The sequence below is a fragment of the Castor canadensis genome, chromosome 15 (assembly GCF_047511655.1).
Source record: "Castor canadensis chromosome 15, mCasCan1.hap1v2, whole genome shotgun sequence".
NCBI lineage: Eukaryota > Metazoa > Chordata > Mammalia > Rodentia > Castoridae > Castor > Castor canadensis.
In genome coordinates, this window is record NC_133400.1 from 58,274,945 (window position 1) to 58,291,770 (window position 16,826).

Sequence of the window (16,826 nt, forward strand, 5' to 3'; positions counted from 1 at the left end):
CAACAAAGAGAAAAGGAAATTTTCAGAATACAGAAAATAATTGCAAATATTTTATAGGATGAGAGGTTAATGCCAAAAATATCAAGTAATTTTAAGTTAATAGCAAAATGAGCAAAAGTCTTGAATATACATTTCCCCAGAGAAGACACACATATTGCCAACACATACTTTAAAGATGCTCAATGTCACCCTTCATGAGGGAAATTAAAATCAAATCCACAATGAACTATCAGCTCATACCCACCAGAACAGCCACTCTCAAAAGAACAGAAAATGGCAAGTGTTGGTGATGATGTGGAAAAATGGGAACCTGTGTGAATGTTTATGGGAATGTTCAATGATGTGGCTATAACAGAAAACAGTGTTGAGGTTCTTAAAAAACTATAAAAATACCGTTTTCATACTATTTGGTGATCCCAATTCTCAGTACAAATCAAATGAACAAAGCAAGATCTTTAAGAAATACTTGCATAACCATGTTCATCACAACATTTTTCACAGTAAACAATAGGTGAAAGCATTGCAAATGTCCAGAGACAGATGAAATGGATAAAGAAATAAGTGTATATACATGGAGTTTATACATACACAGAATACTTATTAATAGAATGCACATTCCATTATCAACAACCTGTGAGAAATGACAATGGGTAGCAGGAGTAAAGAAAATAAGAACTTTTTTCCCCTGTATATTTTTGTGTTTGAATTTCTTATGGTGAATGTGTGTCACATTTGAATCAAAAAATAATTTGTATTAACAGTTTATATCTCAGAAATGCTAAAGAAAAATGGATAAGGAAACAGCATCATCCACATAATAAACAGAGAAAACCACATTGACGTATTTGATCAGAAAACATGAGGAGGATGAAATGTATAAGATATAAGTGTTTTGACAGATAATTCTGTGTCAATGGACAATATGAACAAATGATTACTTTTGTTTTAAAGACAAAATTGAATTATATGCTATTTACAAAGTGAACTTAAACAACATTTTAGAAATATTCGTAAAGAGAAAGATTCAATATTTAAAAAACAAAGTTTAGTAAAGATATTTATATCCAAGTATCACTCAAAGATGCATTAAACAGAAAAGAGTTAATAATGAAGAGAAAACAACAAATAATTACAAAAGGGAGAGGGAGAAGGAGGAGAAAGGGGGGCAGACAGAAACAGAGATAGACAGAAAGAGATTGATTCTACTTTTAAGAACAAAGATGGTAAACAAAGAAAACCTGAGGAAAACACAGCAGCTTCCAAATTTAACATAACTTGGTTTATCTTTGACACACATTGTAGGTAAAGAATCTAAATTGATAATGTTATTTAAACAATATTATAAATAAAACTTTGAATCTTACATAGAAATACTTTATTTTTCAAGCAAAATTAGAACACCTGGTGAAAATAACTAATCAGTTTTAACCTTCCAAATAGTCTTAAAATTTTCAAAAAGGAAACATGATCATGAGCTATTTTTAAAAGTCAAAGTGCGTTATGAAATGATACGCACATCTCTTCTAGTCTCTTCACTTCTCCCTAGTCCCTTTCCCATGGTGACCCTGGCCAGTTTAAGATTTCTATATTCATTCCTGTACAGAGAGCACAACCACATTCAGGTGTTTACATACACTCATGGAAACAACACAAGGAAACTTCCTATGTAGTTATCTTTACCTCTAACAAGCAAAAATATCAATTTTCTTTTTATCTTTTATATTTTTTGTTCTTCAAACTCAAAGAATTCAAGTGCAGAACAGCCCCTCCCAGGAGGGAGGAGGGTTGGTACCCATGGAAGGGGGGAGGTGGCAGAGAAAGGGGGTAGGAAAGTGAAAAAGGTGCAAATAATGTATACACACACACACACATATAAATATAAATGCAAAAATGACATCTGTTGAAACTATTCCAGGAATTGGGGGAGGGAGAGATGAAGGAGATCAGTGGGGGCATGAATTCAAGTATGATGTAATTGATATATTGTAAGAACATTTGTCAATGCCACAACAAACCCCACCTAGAACAGCAGTAATGGGGAAAAAACAAATAGTAGGCACAGTATTATTTTACATATGTATATATATGTTTCTTCATTTTGTCTAGCTTTATTTAAAAATTATCATTAAAAAAATAAAAATTTGATAATTTAAGTTTAATGGAACTTAATAGTAATTTGGAAATCTCTTTTACATGGATATTAAAATCATCAAGAAATATGATAATAGCAGTTGTTATTAAATAAGTTAAATTTATTATAATCAGACTACTAGTTTCCTACCATATATTAATTATACCTTTCTTTCTAACTACCTGGATCTCAGTATTGTTGGGAAAGACATATGAACAAATACTAACTTTAACACTATCACTAATGCTAATACTAATACTAATAACTTTCCAGTCTTATTTACCAATTATGGTAGCCATGTGTCCAAATCAGGACAATGAAACAGAAATTAATTTTTGAGTAGCACTCCTAGAAGGAGGTTAAAACAATCACTTAGAATTAGTATGTAAAAAGTCATTAGATGCTTTCATTCTAGTGTTAACATTACAAAAAATATATAAAATTATTTCATGCTTTTCATTGAGGATACTGAAAAGGAGAGAACATAAGGAGGACTTTAAAAATTGAATTCCACAGAACAAGCTCTACAGATGAACAAAGATCCAAAGTCAAATGCACACCTAAACATGGTGTGTTGGATGTAAGATGGCACTTGGCCTAGTGTGTGCAGCCTAAAGGCAGGCCTGTTATTGACAAACAGTATTGGGAGAGACGGGGAAAAATCCACTCAGCCTTTGACAGCCACTTAGCCATGGTCTTTTTTTTTTTTCATTTTTCTTTTATTATTCATATGTGCATATAAGGCTTGGTTCATTTCTCCCCCCTGCCCCCACCCCCTCCCTTACCATCCACTCCCCCCCCACCACCCCTCAATACCCAGCAGAAACTATTTTGCCTTTATTTCTAATTTTGTTGTAGAGAGAGTATAAGCAATAATTGGAAGGAACAAGGGTTTTTGCTGGTTGAGATAAGGATAGCTATACAGGTTAGCCATGGTCTTGAACAGTAAAAAGAAATCATTGCACCTAACCAGATTTCTCCCCCCAAACCACTCCCTCTCTGTACACATTTTGTCAAACAGGTGGTGGTAAATGAGGTCTACATACACATTGGAAAAGGCAGAAACAAAAACAACTGATAATACCAAGTTTGATTAAGAATGTGAAGCTTCTGGTGCTCTCATACATGGTTTGGAAGAAGACAAATCACAGGTTTGAAAGTTGCTCATAAAGTAAAACATATGGTGTAACCTGACATTTCCACTCTTATGTAATAGCCAAGATTAATGAACACATATGTTCTCAGAAAGACTTGTAAGTATTATAGGTTCATTCACAATAGCCAAACTAGCTACAATAAATAATTAAAATGTTTATTAACTAATAAATTAATGGATATATTGTGGAGTAGCATACAGTATAATATACTACTGATAAATAGAACTACATTGACAAACCACAAAAATATTACTGGGGAAAGCTGAACAAAGAAGGTTACCTAGCATATGACTATATTTATATGAAATTCTAGAAAATGCAAAGCTATAGTGAAAAACTATTCATTGACTAAAGCCAAAGTAGGAGGAGAGAATTTGCCATGAAGGGGTAGAGTGGAAGTTTTTGAGATCATGAAAATGTGTCATACTTTTATTGTGGTAGTGATTATACAACTGTAAAAAGTGAATGGCTAGAAATCAGAGAAACTCCATCTTGCATTTTCTTGATATGATTGCATGTTGATGACCTGCCAGATATAACCAAAATGTATCAAATAGCATTTAAAATTGATGTCCAAACTCCTGACAGCTCAAGTAATAACAAGATTAAATAAATCATCCTTCAGGGACAGCAAAAATAGCAGATATTTTGAACCAGAGAAATGAGAACTCAACCTAAAGGTTAACTATGGACCAGTTCCACATTAATTCAATTCATAGAGGATTGTAACTGATTATTCCTTAACTTTCACTGCCATATAAAGGAAAAAACAAGTATTTCCCAGTAAACAAAACAAAATTATATCTTCTTTTCCAATGTTCTTTAATTTTAAAACACCAGAAATCCAATAACTGTTAAAACATATGAAGAAGCAGAGAATAAGATCTATAGTCAACAGATAAAATAGTAAAAGCCAGCACTATGACTACTAGACATTGGAATTATTACATGGGAATTTTTTTAAATCTGCTATTAATAGAATAATTTTCAGCAAAAGAGAAAAAGAATGAGTAAAGTGGTATAATCATAGCAGCAGATATATAAAATATCTTAACAGGAATAAAAAGTTAATACTAAATATGAAAATTATGATATTTGCAATAAAAATTCATCACACAATGCTTAGACACCCAGAAACTTTAAAAAGGTTTGCACTCTAAAATAGGGTAATATATGTTGTCCAAACCGATGTACAGGTGTCTCTCACCTAGCACAAATGCTTCCAGAGAAAACCCATCTCATATGAGCCAATACCAGAGGAAATACTCTTCACCAATATGCCAGCAGGACTGAAAATCAGTGTGTCAGTGAAAACTAACTCTCCATTTCCTCCATCAAGGTAGAGTCTGTGGACAATTGAGAGCAAATTTTCACCACCTATCTTACAGTGTCAGGTGACATTACAATTCTCCTACAAGCGTGTTGGTGGAGCCAAGCATGAAGTTTCTTTTTACCCTTGTCAAGAAGTAGTAATTGGAATGGAGTATAGATATCTGCTATCACCATTATTATTCAGAATAACACTGAAAACTTTTGCAAGCACAGTTAGTCAAGATAAAAAATACAAAGATTCAGATTGGAAAGGAAGAGTTAAGACTGTCCTTTGAACATTACATGATTATGTAGAAAATCCCAAGGAATCTTTAAAAAACTCTTAAGATCTAAGATCAACATACAAGAATTAATTATATATCTACTACTCATAACAAACATATGAAAACCATAATGCCATTAGTAGTCACTTCAGACACATGAAATGTCAATGTATAAATTTACAAAATCATGTATAAGTTTAAATGATAAAAATTTTAAAATGCTTGAAATAAAGCAAAGAAGACCTAAATAAATGGAGAGACTGTTACTATGAATTGAAACACAAAAATCATGTATATCACTACATAGAATCAAATTCAATCAGCAAAGAACAATTATATAATTAAAGAACAATATTCCACATGCAAAGTGTACAAAAGAACAGTTGAATATTAACTACTGTATAAGTTGAATAATTATGTATAGTGTATATAATTACTATATGTTATATATATTTTATAACATATATTATATATATTTTATACATATCTATATTATATTCACAATACAGTGCACTACTCCAATATACACAACAAAGACATTTGTTAAAACTCAGTAACCTCCTTTCTTCATTTTATAGCCACATTGAAATAGAAGAATATTTTCTTAGTATGATAAAGAATACACATCTCAAACCAACAGCTAAGTCCATTCTTAAATTAAGTGAGGGAGGTATTATGAAAAGTAGAATCAAGATAATAGACACACCTTAATTAAATTTTAGAATAAGGATAGGCAGAGGATGTAAAAATTACTAGACTACTCTCAGGTTTCATTTTTATGTGGAACTGGGGTTTGAACTCAGGACTTTGAGCTCACAAAGCAGGTGGTCTACCACATGAGTCATATATCCAGCACATTTTGCTCTGGTTATTTTAGAGATGAAGTCTCTGGGAATATTTTTGCCTGTGCTGTCCTCAAACCAAGATCTTACTGATCTCAGCCTCCCAATACCTATGATTATAGGCATGAGACAGCAGTACCTGGCCCATTAGGTTTCATAACAAAGGCATTTTTATGGATCAGGAATTCATTCTGACAATCTATATTACCTCAAAAAGAAATTATTAGGTCATTTCAGTCTTAACAACTCTATATAAGTTCATATATACACAGAGAGAAGGTTAAGACTTCCTGGTCAGGTTTTACTACTGATTTTTTTCTATTTTCCATGACAAATCCATTGGTTTCTTCCAAAGTAAAAATAACCTATGAAAATGCAAAACAAATTCACTATATTAATAGTTTTAAATTAATTTTATTTGACATTAACTGTTAGTGTAAAGCAAATCATGCTAGGACTTTCCTAGCAGAAGGATGTCTTTCTGCCAGTGCTATAAACTCATGATGCTCATAATTCCACCATTTCTGGTGACAGACATTTAAAAGAGGAAAGATATATTTATGAATTGTTGAAATATTAAATAGAGTTTTCGACATTCTCAAACTATGGATAAACTTGCATTCTGAAAATTTTAACAAACTATATTCTTTTTATATGCGTGTCCTTCATCATTGTTCTCAATTATTATTTAGTAATTTACATTCAGTTATGAAACATTATGCATAAGGAAGTCCAGAGAAAAAGAAATTTTGTTTTCTGGCAAGAAAGGTAAATTTTCTGAGGTGTAGAGAATAGTTAACATCGGGCATGAGACTTGGTAAAATCTATCTTCAGAATGTTCTGCTTGCAAATTTGTTCTTGGCCTGGCATCTTTGAAATTGGCTTTCAGGAATATTCCCACCATCACAGGGTATTATCACTAAACTATCTATAGAAAGTGTTTCATTCTGAACACTTTTTAAAATTGTGAGAGTCTACAATTCCAGTACATGCTAGGCAGAGGGCATCTGTGTCTAGCCCTCAACAAAACTCTGGGCATTATGTTTCTACTGATTTTCATTGGTACACATTTTACTTGTGTTGTCACAATTCATTGCCAGAGAAATTAGGAATGTTCCTAGTGAAAGCTTGAACCTGTGGTTGCTGATATGTCCCTCCTGGTGCCTGCTGTAATAAGTCTGGCCATCATAGCCCAGATGTTACCAGATCAGCTGAGTTTCACCCCCATTATTCACCTTCACTCACTCAGGAGGAGGCCATCCAGCAACTCTGGAGCAGCCAAAGAAAAGGGCCAGGTGGTTCAGCCTTCAAGATATCCCAGATTAAAAAGGTTCATTATATTCAAATTAATTGTTTCTGCTTTGACCTAATGTTCTGGGACAAGGCTGTCCTTATTCAGTGGAAGCTATTACTTTCCTGGAAAAATCAACTTAATTCCAAGCTTCTCAGCCTGTTTATTATACACCTGAATAAATGCCTGTACATATGGACTTTCATCCCATTTACTTACTTTCTAACAAAATAGGTCCAACTACTAGTTCATGTAATAATTCCAGGTTCCACTCAAAGAACATCTCTCCTCATTTCCTAAAATATACATATGTCAGGCTATCTTGCAAAAAATTTTCAAAATTTTCTTTGGATTATAACTTGAAGTAGACCACTCTGCTAAGATTCATTCCAGAGGCCTGTCAGATGGAATAGATGAACATCTCCCATAATAAACACAACACAAAAACACAAATCACCCAAACAAAAGGGAATTTCCCCCAAACAAAGGCCAACAAATTAGTACATTGCAACAAATTAGGAAGGCACTAGATGGGAATGAATCTCCTAGGTTGCCTACTTCTACTTAACCTGTGATTTTTTTCTGGCAGTAGATCTACAAGGGGACCTCTCAAATAGGTGGAATCCAGGGGTCACAGAGTATACCCCTGTAGACTCATTCAAGCTTGGCTAAGATGTCAGTCCCTTTTTACTTTTTGTCAAAGTCATTCCATCAGCATCAACTCTGTGTGCACAATTCACAAAAGAGAAAATGGAGTTACCTGAAACAAAATCTGGCTCTGGCAGTTGCTGAGAGTGTCACTTAGTAATCCCCTCTTATTATACACCAGCAAATGCACTGCAGCAGACCCAGAATTAGATGGGTGTGAGGGGTTCCTATAAACATCCATTCCCTCAGTATCTAGGTGTTCAGGGTAAAAACCCTTTCCACGTCCCACGCCGGGTGCAAAAGTCGACACCTGAAGTTCTGTCCCTTGAATTTAAGCAATTGCTCAAATAATGACAACAGGTTTTTAGAGAAAAGCAAGTAAAAGTTTACTGATTTTGCAAGGCAAAATGAGGACCATATGACTTACTGCTCAAAAAAGTCCTACAGACTTATCCTAAGGGAAATAGATTTCTAAAAGAAAGCTCTAGAACACAGGCTTTAGGATATACATGCTGAATTATGTCTTATGTCCAAATTGTAGACTTGTGTTTGCTTAGTTCCAGATGGCCCATGTGAGTCTTTAAGTTGTATGTTTTCTTTTTCCTGGAAATTCCTTCATTTGCTGATGTGGTGGATATTCTTTGATTCACAGGGACAGTGAGATTAGGAGAGGAGCATGATGATCTTGCCTGGTGAAATAAAGACATTCTTGAATTCTCTTACATGGTGAAATGGTGTGTGTGTGGGGGGGAGATAGGGCAAAGATAATGAAGAGAAAAAACTTAGAAAACTGAAAGCAGGCTGGTCATAAAAGTGAGTTTTCCAGCTAAAACTGTAGTTGAGAGCATATTTAGGTATCTATACTGGTTAGAAGATAATCACTAACCAGATGGTGAAAAACAAAGGCAATCCAGATCAAGCTGGGGTGACTGTAAAAATCTGTTCCTTAAGCTTGGGTACACATTTAATTCCCCACAATGGTTTTTCACAATTTATTATTTTTTTCCACAAAATCCATAAGGTCAATTTAGTTAAAGATGCTTCAAAATAAGTAATCACCATGAGAAAAAATGCAATATATGGAAAAAATGTAATGTTGGAATCCTAAAAAATATGACAAGGATAAAGGAATAAAGGAAAAAACAACCTTTAAAAACAGTCTACAGTGTACAAACATACTAATGAATGATGTAAATGACAAAAAATAAAATCTTAAATATTTATCTGTAAAGATATTTTCCCTTCAGTGTGCAGAATTCATGACAATTCTTGGAATATCTGGCTCCATAAAAATATTGAACTATATGTTTGGTTAATAAAAAATGATGCCAAGTTGTATTGATATGTTTCTCACAGAAAAAAAAATCCACATGAATCCCTTTTTTTTCCTACACTCTTACTTACCCTGTGCTCTACTTATGTATTCTTTTTTTCTATAAATATTCATCTCTCCATTTTTCCTGACCTTGCACCCAAGCATGCAGAGAATGCAAAAGACTAGTTACCTCTATCATGGTATTGTGACCTTTATCTAATAGTACTTTTCTCCATGATTGAAGAAAATTACTACTCTCTTTGCACAGGAAAATTTTTCCATTGTGTCATAAATATGACTAAGGTGAGGTAGTATTTGTGGTGTCATCATATATGTTTATTACTGTGAGTTATACAGCCATTGTAGAAGTAACAAATGGGAGGAAAGGGTTAGGATGCAATCACAGTGCTAAACATCAACTATAAATTTAAGTACCATAATTTATGTAACTATGCAAGACAAATTTTTCTGTGCCATCAAACAGGTAACTACTGTGATACAGAGGTTTCTGTGCCATCATGTGGATAAATACTGTGAGGTAAACTTCACGGTGACATAGTAGAGTTAAATACAATGAAATAAAGCTTATGTGTATCCACTAAAACTGTTGTTTGAGGCAACATTTTTCTCTGGCATCAAAGGCAACTATTGTGAAGATAAGATTATGGTACCATCATATAGGTTAATGATGGTATATAAGGTAGTGGTGCCAGCCCAAGTGTACCCACTCTTTGGTAAAATTATGGTGGTATCATAGAGGTAACTACTGTGAGGCCAAGTTTACAGTGCCCTCACAGAGATAGCTACAGTGAGGCAAAGGTTAGGCGCCATCACAGAGGAACTACAGTATGACACTTTTTAAGGTACCATAAGAGAGGTTACTAATGTAAGGCAAAGGTGTCTGTGGCATGACAAAAGTAACACATTTTATGTAAAGTTTATGGTGGCATCACAGAGAGTAATTACTGTGAAGTAAATGTTATGGAACCATCTTATAAATTACTATAGTGAGTCAAATGTTATTCTGTCTTTATACATGTACATCTTTTAAGGATAATTTTTCTATGACTTCATAGAGATAATTACTGTAAGGTAAAACTTACAGGGCCATCATCTAGATAACCAATGTGAAATAAATTTTAAGGTGACTTCTGAGATGCTAATGAGGTATAGCAACCTATTTCATGGTACCATAAATGTAACGAACTTGATGAAAAATTTATGGTGCCATAATAGAGGGCAATTACTGTGAGGTAAAGTCATGGTGCCATAATTGAAGTAAATACTCTGAGGTAAATGTTGTAGTAACTACTATGAGATATAAGTTATGGAGTTATCATACAGGTAAGTATTGTGAGGCAAAAGAAATATCTTTGCTATCAAATAGGTTATTACTGAGAGGCAATATTTTCCTTGTCATCATGTAATACTATGAGGTAAAGTTTATTGTGTCATCATGGAGGTAAGTACTGTGAGGCAAAGGTGATGGTGCCATCATAAGGTAAATACCGTTAGGCATGATTTACAGTGTTATCATTACTATTTGGATGATTACATTGCTATCACACATATCAATATTGAGAGGTAAATGTTCTAGGACAATCACAGGATAATGACTAAGAGGCAAATATTAGGTGCCTTCATAGAAACAATTATTTGGACCATACATATGGTGACATCATAGATGGGTACTACTTTGAAGCAAAGGTAAAGTGCCAGCATAGAGTTAACAACTCTCAGGGAAATATTTCAATGTCATCATAAGTGTAATTAATGTTAAGTATAGGATAGGATGCCATCATAGAAATAACTATTGAGAGTTTATGGAGCTATCATAAAGGTAATTATTGTGTGGTAATGGTTATGGTGACAAACAGAGGTAACTACTTTGAGGAAAGACTTCATTGGCATCATTCAAGTAGCTATGGTGAGGCAAAGGTTACAGTGTCATCAGAGAGGTAACTACTTTGAGGAAAGATTTCAATGGCATCATTCAAGTAACTATGGAGAGGCAAAGATTACAGTGCTATCAGAGAGGTAATTACTGTGAGAGAAAATAAAGTTCCATCATAGAGTTTACTGATATGAAGAAAGGCTAAACCAGCATCATAAAGGAAACATTTGTAACACAAATATTATGGCATCATTTCAGGCATAAAATACCATGAAATAAAAAGTACATTGCTGTCATAGATGGTGACTACAGTGAGGCAAATAATAAGTGCAATCATAAATGGAAATACTGTAAGGCAAGTGTTAAGGTGCCATACTGAAGGTAAATACTGTGAGGCAAAAATTTACATAACAGAATAAAAGTGACTATCATGAGTTAGAATTAATGATGCCACCATACATCCTAACTGCTGGGAGACTAATGTTAGATGCTAACAAATGGGTAAATATTAGAGGCAAAGTATGGTAAAACCTATGATTGTAACTTCTGAAATACATAAGTTATGTGTCATTATCCAGGGAAGTATGTGAGGTAAGGATACTGTTCCATCGTAAAAGTAAGTACAGTGAAGCAAGGTTTACAAAGTTATCACAGACAGTAAAATCTCTATTTATACACCATAACCTTTGCCTCAGTCACCTCTCTAATCTCACAATATACTGAACTCACAGTATTTAATCCTAGGATGGTTCCATAAACTGCCTCAAAGTATTAATCACTACGATGGCACAGGGTTTACCTCACTGTAGTTACATGTATGTTTCACAGTATACTAAACCTCACAGTAGTTACATCTATGATGGTACCATCACTTTTGCCTCACAGAACAAACATCTATCATGCACTGTAAACATTTCCTGACATTAGTTACCTCTATGATGTCAGAGTAACCTTTACATCACAGTATTTACCAGTATTGCTGAAACCATTACCACAGAGGAATTACCCTCTATGAAGGCCCTGTAAGATTTGACTCACACTAGTTACCACTATGTCACAGAAAGTTATCTTGCAGTATCTGCCTCTCTGAATGTACTTCACAGTGGTTACATCTAAAATGTAACCTTAATATTTATCTTGCAGTAGTTACTCATTGATGGCCCTGTAAGATTCTCACCACTATGATGACACTGTAATATTTGTATACAGTAGTAATCTCTAATGAGCCACAGAAACTTTGCCTTGCTATAGTTACATTAGTAATCACACTATAACATTTGTTTAACAACAGCTAAATTTTTTATGGCACTGTGATTTTTACCTCAGAAGATTTGCATCTATGATGGTTAAATAACATGATGATACTGTAATCTTAACCTCTTAGGTTTTACCTCTAAAATGACACTGTAACTATTTCACACTGAGTACCACTGTGATGAGACCATACACTTTATCTCACACCAATAAGGTCTAGGAAGACACCCTCAGTTTCACCTCACAGCATTTATGTTTAAGAGGGCATTTTGAAGTTTGCCACATAGGTAATGTCTATGATGGCACTTTGCTGATTGTAGTTACAGTCTAGCATGGCCTTGTAACAGTTACCTCACAGTATTCCCATATATGATGGTACCATAAACTTTGCCTCACAATTGTTACCTCTATGATGGCACTGTAATCTTTGTCTTGCAGTGTTTATATCAATGACACAGAAAACTGAGTCACATTAGTTATGTGTATGATGTCCCTGTAACCTTTGTCTCATACTAGTTACCTTTATGATGGCACAGTAACAATTACTTCAAAGTAGTTAACTCCATGATGGCACCATTGCTTTTTCTCTCCCTGTATTTATCTCTTTGATGGTACCATATTTTCCTCACAGTAGTTACTTCTAGGATGGCCCTGTATGATTTGTGTCACACTAGTTACCTCTGTAATCACAACATAAACTGCCACACAGAAGTAATCTCTGTGATGTCACAGAAAACTTTGCCACCGTAGCTATGTTTGTGACTCCATAATATATGCCACACAGTAGATACCTCTACAATGGTACCATAATTTACACCTCACATATTTACCTCTGTCATAGCACTATAACATGATGATTCTGTAACTTTCCTCAAGGTGGGTACCTTTGTTTTGCCATGATAAATTTTGACTCTCAGTCATTAACCTATATAATGGTCCTGTAAATTTTACCTCTCAGTATTTACATGAATTAATGCACCATAACTTTACCTCATAGGAGTTACCATCTATGAAGCCACAAAATCTGTACCTCAAGTTAATCTTTATTATGTCATAATTTTTTCATCTCCGTAGTTAAGCTCTCTACAACACCTTAAACTTTGTCTCACTGAAGTTACCTCATTGATTGCACTACAATTTTGACACACCATGGTTCCATTTACCATGTCTATATATCCATTGCTTCATAGGAATTACATCTATGATGGTACCTTTTCTTTTGCCTCATGTTACCTCCACAATGTCACCTTTCTAATATCACAATACTTTTTTCTAAAAGTCACCATATCCTTTCCCCCACAGTAGTTACCTTTATAAAGGAACATAATTTCCCCCTCATATTTACATCTCTGATGGCACAGAAATGTTTGCCTCATAGATATTATTGTATATGGCAACAGGTAATATGTTTCATATTATTTACCTCTATGAATGCACTATAACCTTTACCTCACAGTATAAAAACTTCATGACTACATTATCACATGTCCCTCCCAGTACTTATATTTTAGGTCCTGCCACAATCATTGCCTCATAGTTAAAGCTCTATAAAGGAACCATAAGTTTTATCTAATGTTAGTTACCTTTAAGATGTCATTGTAAATTCTCCTTAATTGTATCCTTATGGCATCATTACTATGCCTCTCCATAGTTACCTCGAATATGTCACTGTTAACTTTGCCTCACAGTCCTTATCTCCAATAGTCACCATTAACTTTAACAAATAGTAGTTACTTCTATGATGGCACCTTAAGAATTTTCTTATAATAACTATTTCCATGATGTGAGACACAGTTGCCTCACATCACAGTAACTACACTGTACTATAACAATGCAAATTTTACCCCAAATTAGTTTCTGTCTCTGATGGTACTGTAAATTTTGCATAACATAGGTTGTTTTTTATGATACCAGGGAAATCTTTGATTCAGAGTAGTTATCTTTTTGATGGCAATGAATCTTTACCTCACTTGCATACAGTCTGTGATGGCATTGTAACTTTGCCTCAAATAGTTACACCTATTACAATACCTAATATATACCTCCCTGTCTTTACCATCTATAATGGCATCATAAACTTTGTCTTACAATAGTTCCATTTATCATTCTATGGAAACATTTGCTTCATAGTTGTGAAGCCTACGATGGCACCATAAGCTTTGCCTTATATAGGTTACCTTTATAAGCCTTAGGAAAGCTTTCCTCACAGTCATAATTCCTATGATGGTCCCTTAACATTTGCTTCACAGTAGCTACCACTATGATGACACTTTAAATCACAGGATAACCATTATATCTCAGGATTTATATCTATGAGGTCAATATAACTATTGCCTGAGAGTAGTTACTTCTATGATGGCACCATGATATTTACTCCACAGTATTTATATCTACGATGGCATTATAATTTTGACTCACAGAACTTATCTGAAGGTACCATATCCCTTTTCACACAGTATTTACTTTTAACATGCTGTGGAAAATTTTTCTTTGCTGTAGTAACATCTAAGGTGACATTATAATATTTACCTCAGTGTAGTTAACTCTATGGTGGCACATTCACATTTGCCTCATTTTGTTATCTGTATGAGGGCACCTAACTTTTGCATCATTTTAGCTTCCTCTGTGATGATGTGACCATTAATTTCCATCACAGTAGTTACCTATATAATACCACCACAGTCTTTGCTTCTCAGTAACCATCTCTATTATGGCACAGAAAATTTTCCTTTAATGGTAGTTATGGGGTGAAATAATATTTGCCTAAGAGCAGTTACCTATATGATGGTACCTTCACATTTGCCTAAGAGTAGTTTGTTCTCTGATTATACAATAACTGGTACTCACAGTGGATTCCTGTATATTTAGCATAACCTTTATCTCACAGTTTTTCACTTACCTCATAATGGTTCCTTTTTTATATCACAGAATACTTTCCTTCACATTTGAAGCATTTATGAATACACTGCAACTTTTATCTCATAGAAGAAAACTCTGTGATGTGCCATAGCCTTTGCCTCATATTAATTACCATCAACTTTGCCTCACAGTATTTACTTTGATGATGGCACCAGAATCTTTCCTCATTGTAGTTACTTCTATTATGAAGCCATAACAACCTCATCACAATAATTAGCTCAATAATGACTGTGTAGCCTTTTCCACATAGTGGCTACCTCTATTATTGCACAGTAACAATAACTTCACAAAAGTTACCTCTATGATATCACCATAAACTTTACCACACAGTAGTTAATTCTGATGGCAACTACTCTTTGCCTCTAACAAGATATCACATATGGCAACATATATTTGCCTCAAATAGCCATCACTATGCAGACACGTAGAATATGCCTTTCAGTTGTTACCATATGATGCTACTCTAAATTTTACCTCATAATATTTACATCTATTATGGCAATGTTATCATTTCCTAAATGCAGTCACTTCTTTGATGGCACAAAAAACTTTGCTACACAATATTTATATCCATGATAGCACTGTAATATTTGCTCCACAGTGCTTACCTCTATGATGGCACCTTAAACGTTACTCACAGTGTTACTTTTGTAATGACACAGAACTTATTGCCTCACAGCAATACCTCTATGAAGGTGCAGTTCATAGCTTTGCCTTGCAGTAGTTACTTGTATAATTTTGCTTCACATTAGTTACCATAGCTTTTTCTCACAGCACTTACTTCTAGGATGCCAAAGTAACCATTCCCTACAGGACTTTTTACTCTATGATATCACTATAAACATTATCTCAAATTAACAATCTTCATGATGAATTGAAAACCTCTAGATGACACCTACTTATTCTAACAGTATTTACTGTCTATGACAGAACTTTAATATTTACCTCACAGTTGTTGCCATCTATGATGATGCCATCAACCTTGACTCTTGTATATTACATTTATGATGCTTTGGAAAGCTTTCTTCACATTAATTACTTCTATGAAGGCATTGTAACTTTAACTCTTATTGGGTGCCTCTGTTTTTGAAAACTATCCTTTATCTCACAGTAATTAACCTGCATTTTATGTTATAAACTTTACAACAGTGACCATGGAATCCTTTGCCCCACAGTAAAACATCTATGTGTGTATTGTAAACTTATATTATATACTTCAATGATTAAATTAAATCTTTGCCTCACAATATTTATCTCTATGATGGCACAGAAACCTTTTCCTCACAGTAGATGACTCTATCATGGCACAATTAACTTTATCTCATGGTTATCTACCTTTATGCTGAAACTGCATAACTTGTGCCTCACAGCAATTACCTTTTTAATGTCACCCTATTGTCTAGCCAGAACAATAAGGCAAGAAGAAGAACTAAAAGTAATAAAAATAGGTAAGGAAGAAATTAAACCATTCCTATTAACAGATGAGATAACTATATACCTCAAAGACCTAAAAAAACTGCAAGACACCATGAACAGCTTCAGCAAAGTAGCAGGATACAAAATTAACTCATAAAACTCAGCAGTCTTTCTATATACCAACAATGAACAGATTGAGGTAGAATATAGGAAAACAATTCCATTTACAATAGCCTTAAAAAATCAAATACCTAGGAATAAACTTAACAAAGGATGTGAATGACCTCTGATTCTACAAATCATTGAAGAAAGAAATTGAAGACCACAGATGATAGAATCAACATAGTAAAAATGATTGTATTTC

The 16,826-nt window shown here is 34.1% G+C and overlaps 1 pseudogene; it reads right to left on the bottom strand.

Moving 5' to 3' along the window:
- Positions 1-2,943: 2,943 nt before the first annotated feature.
- Positions 2,944-16,826, bottom strand: part of LOC141417472 (DCN1-like protein 5 pseudogene) — a 33,387-nt pseudogene continuing 19,504 nt past the window's right edge.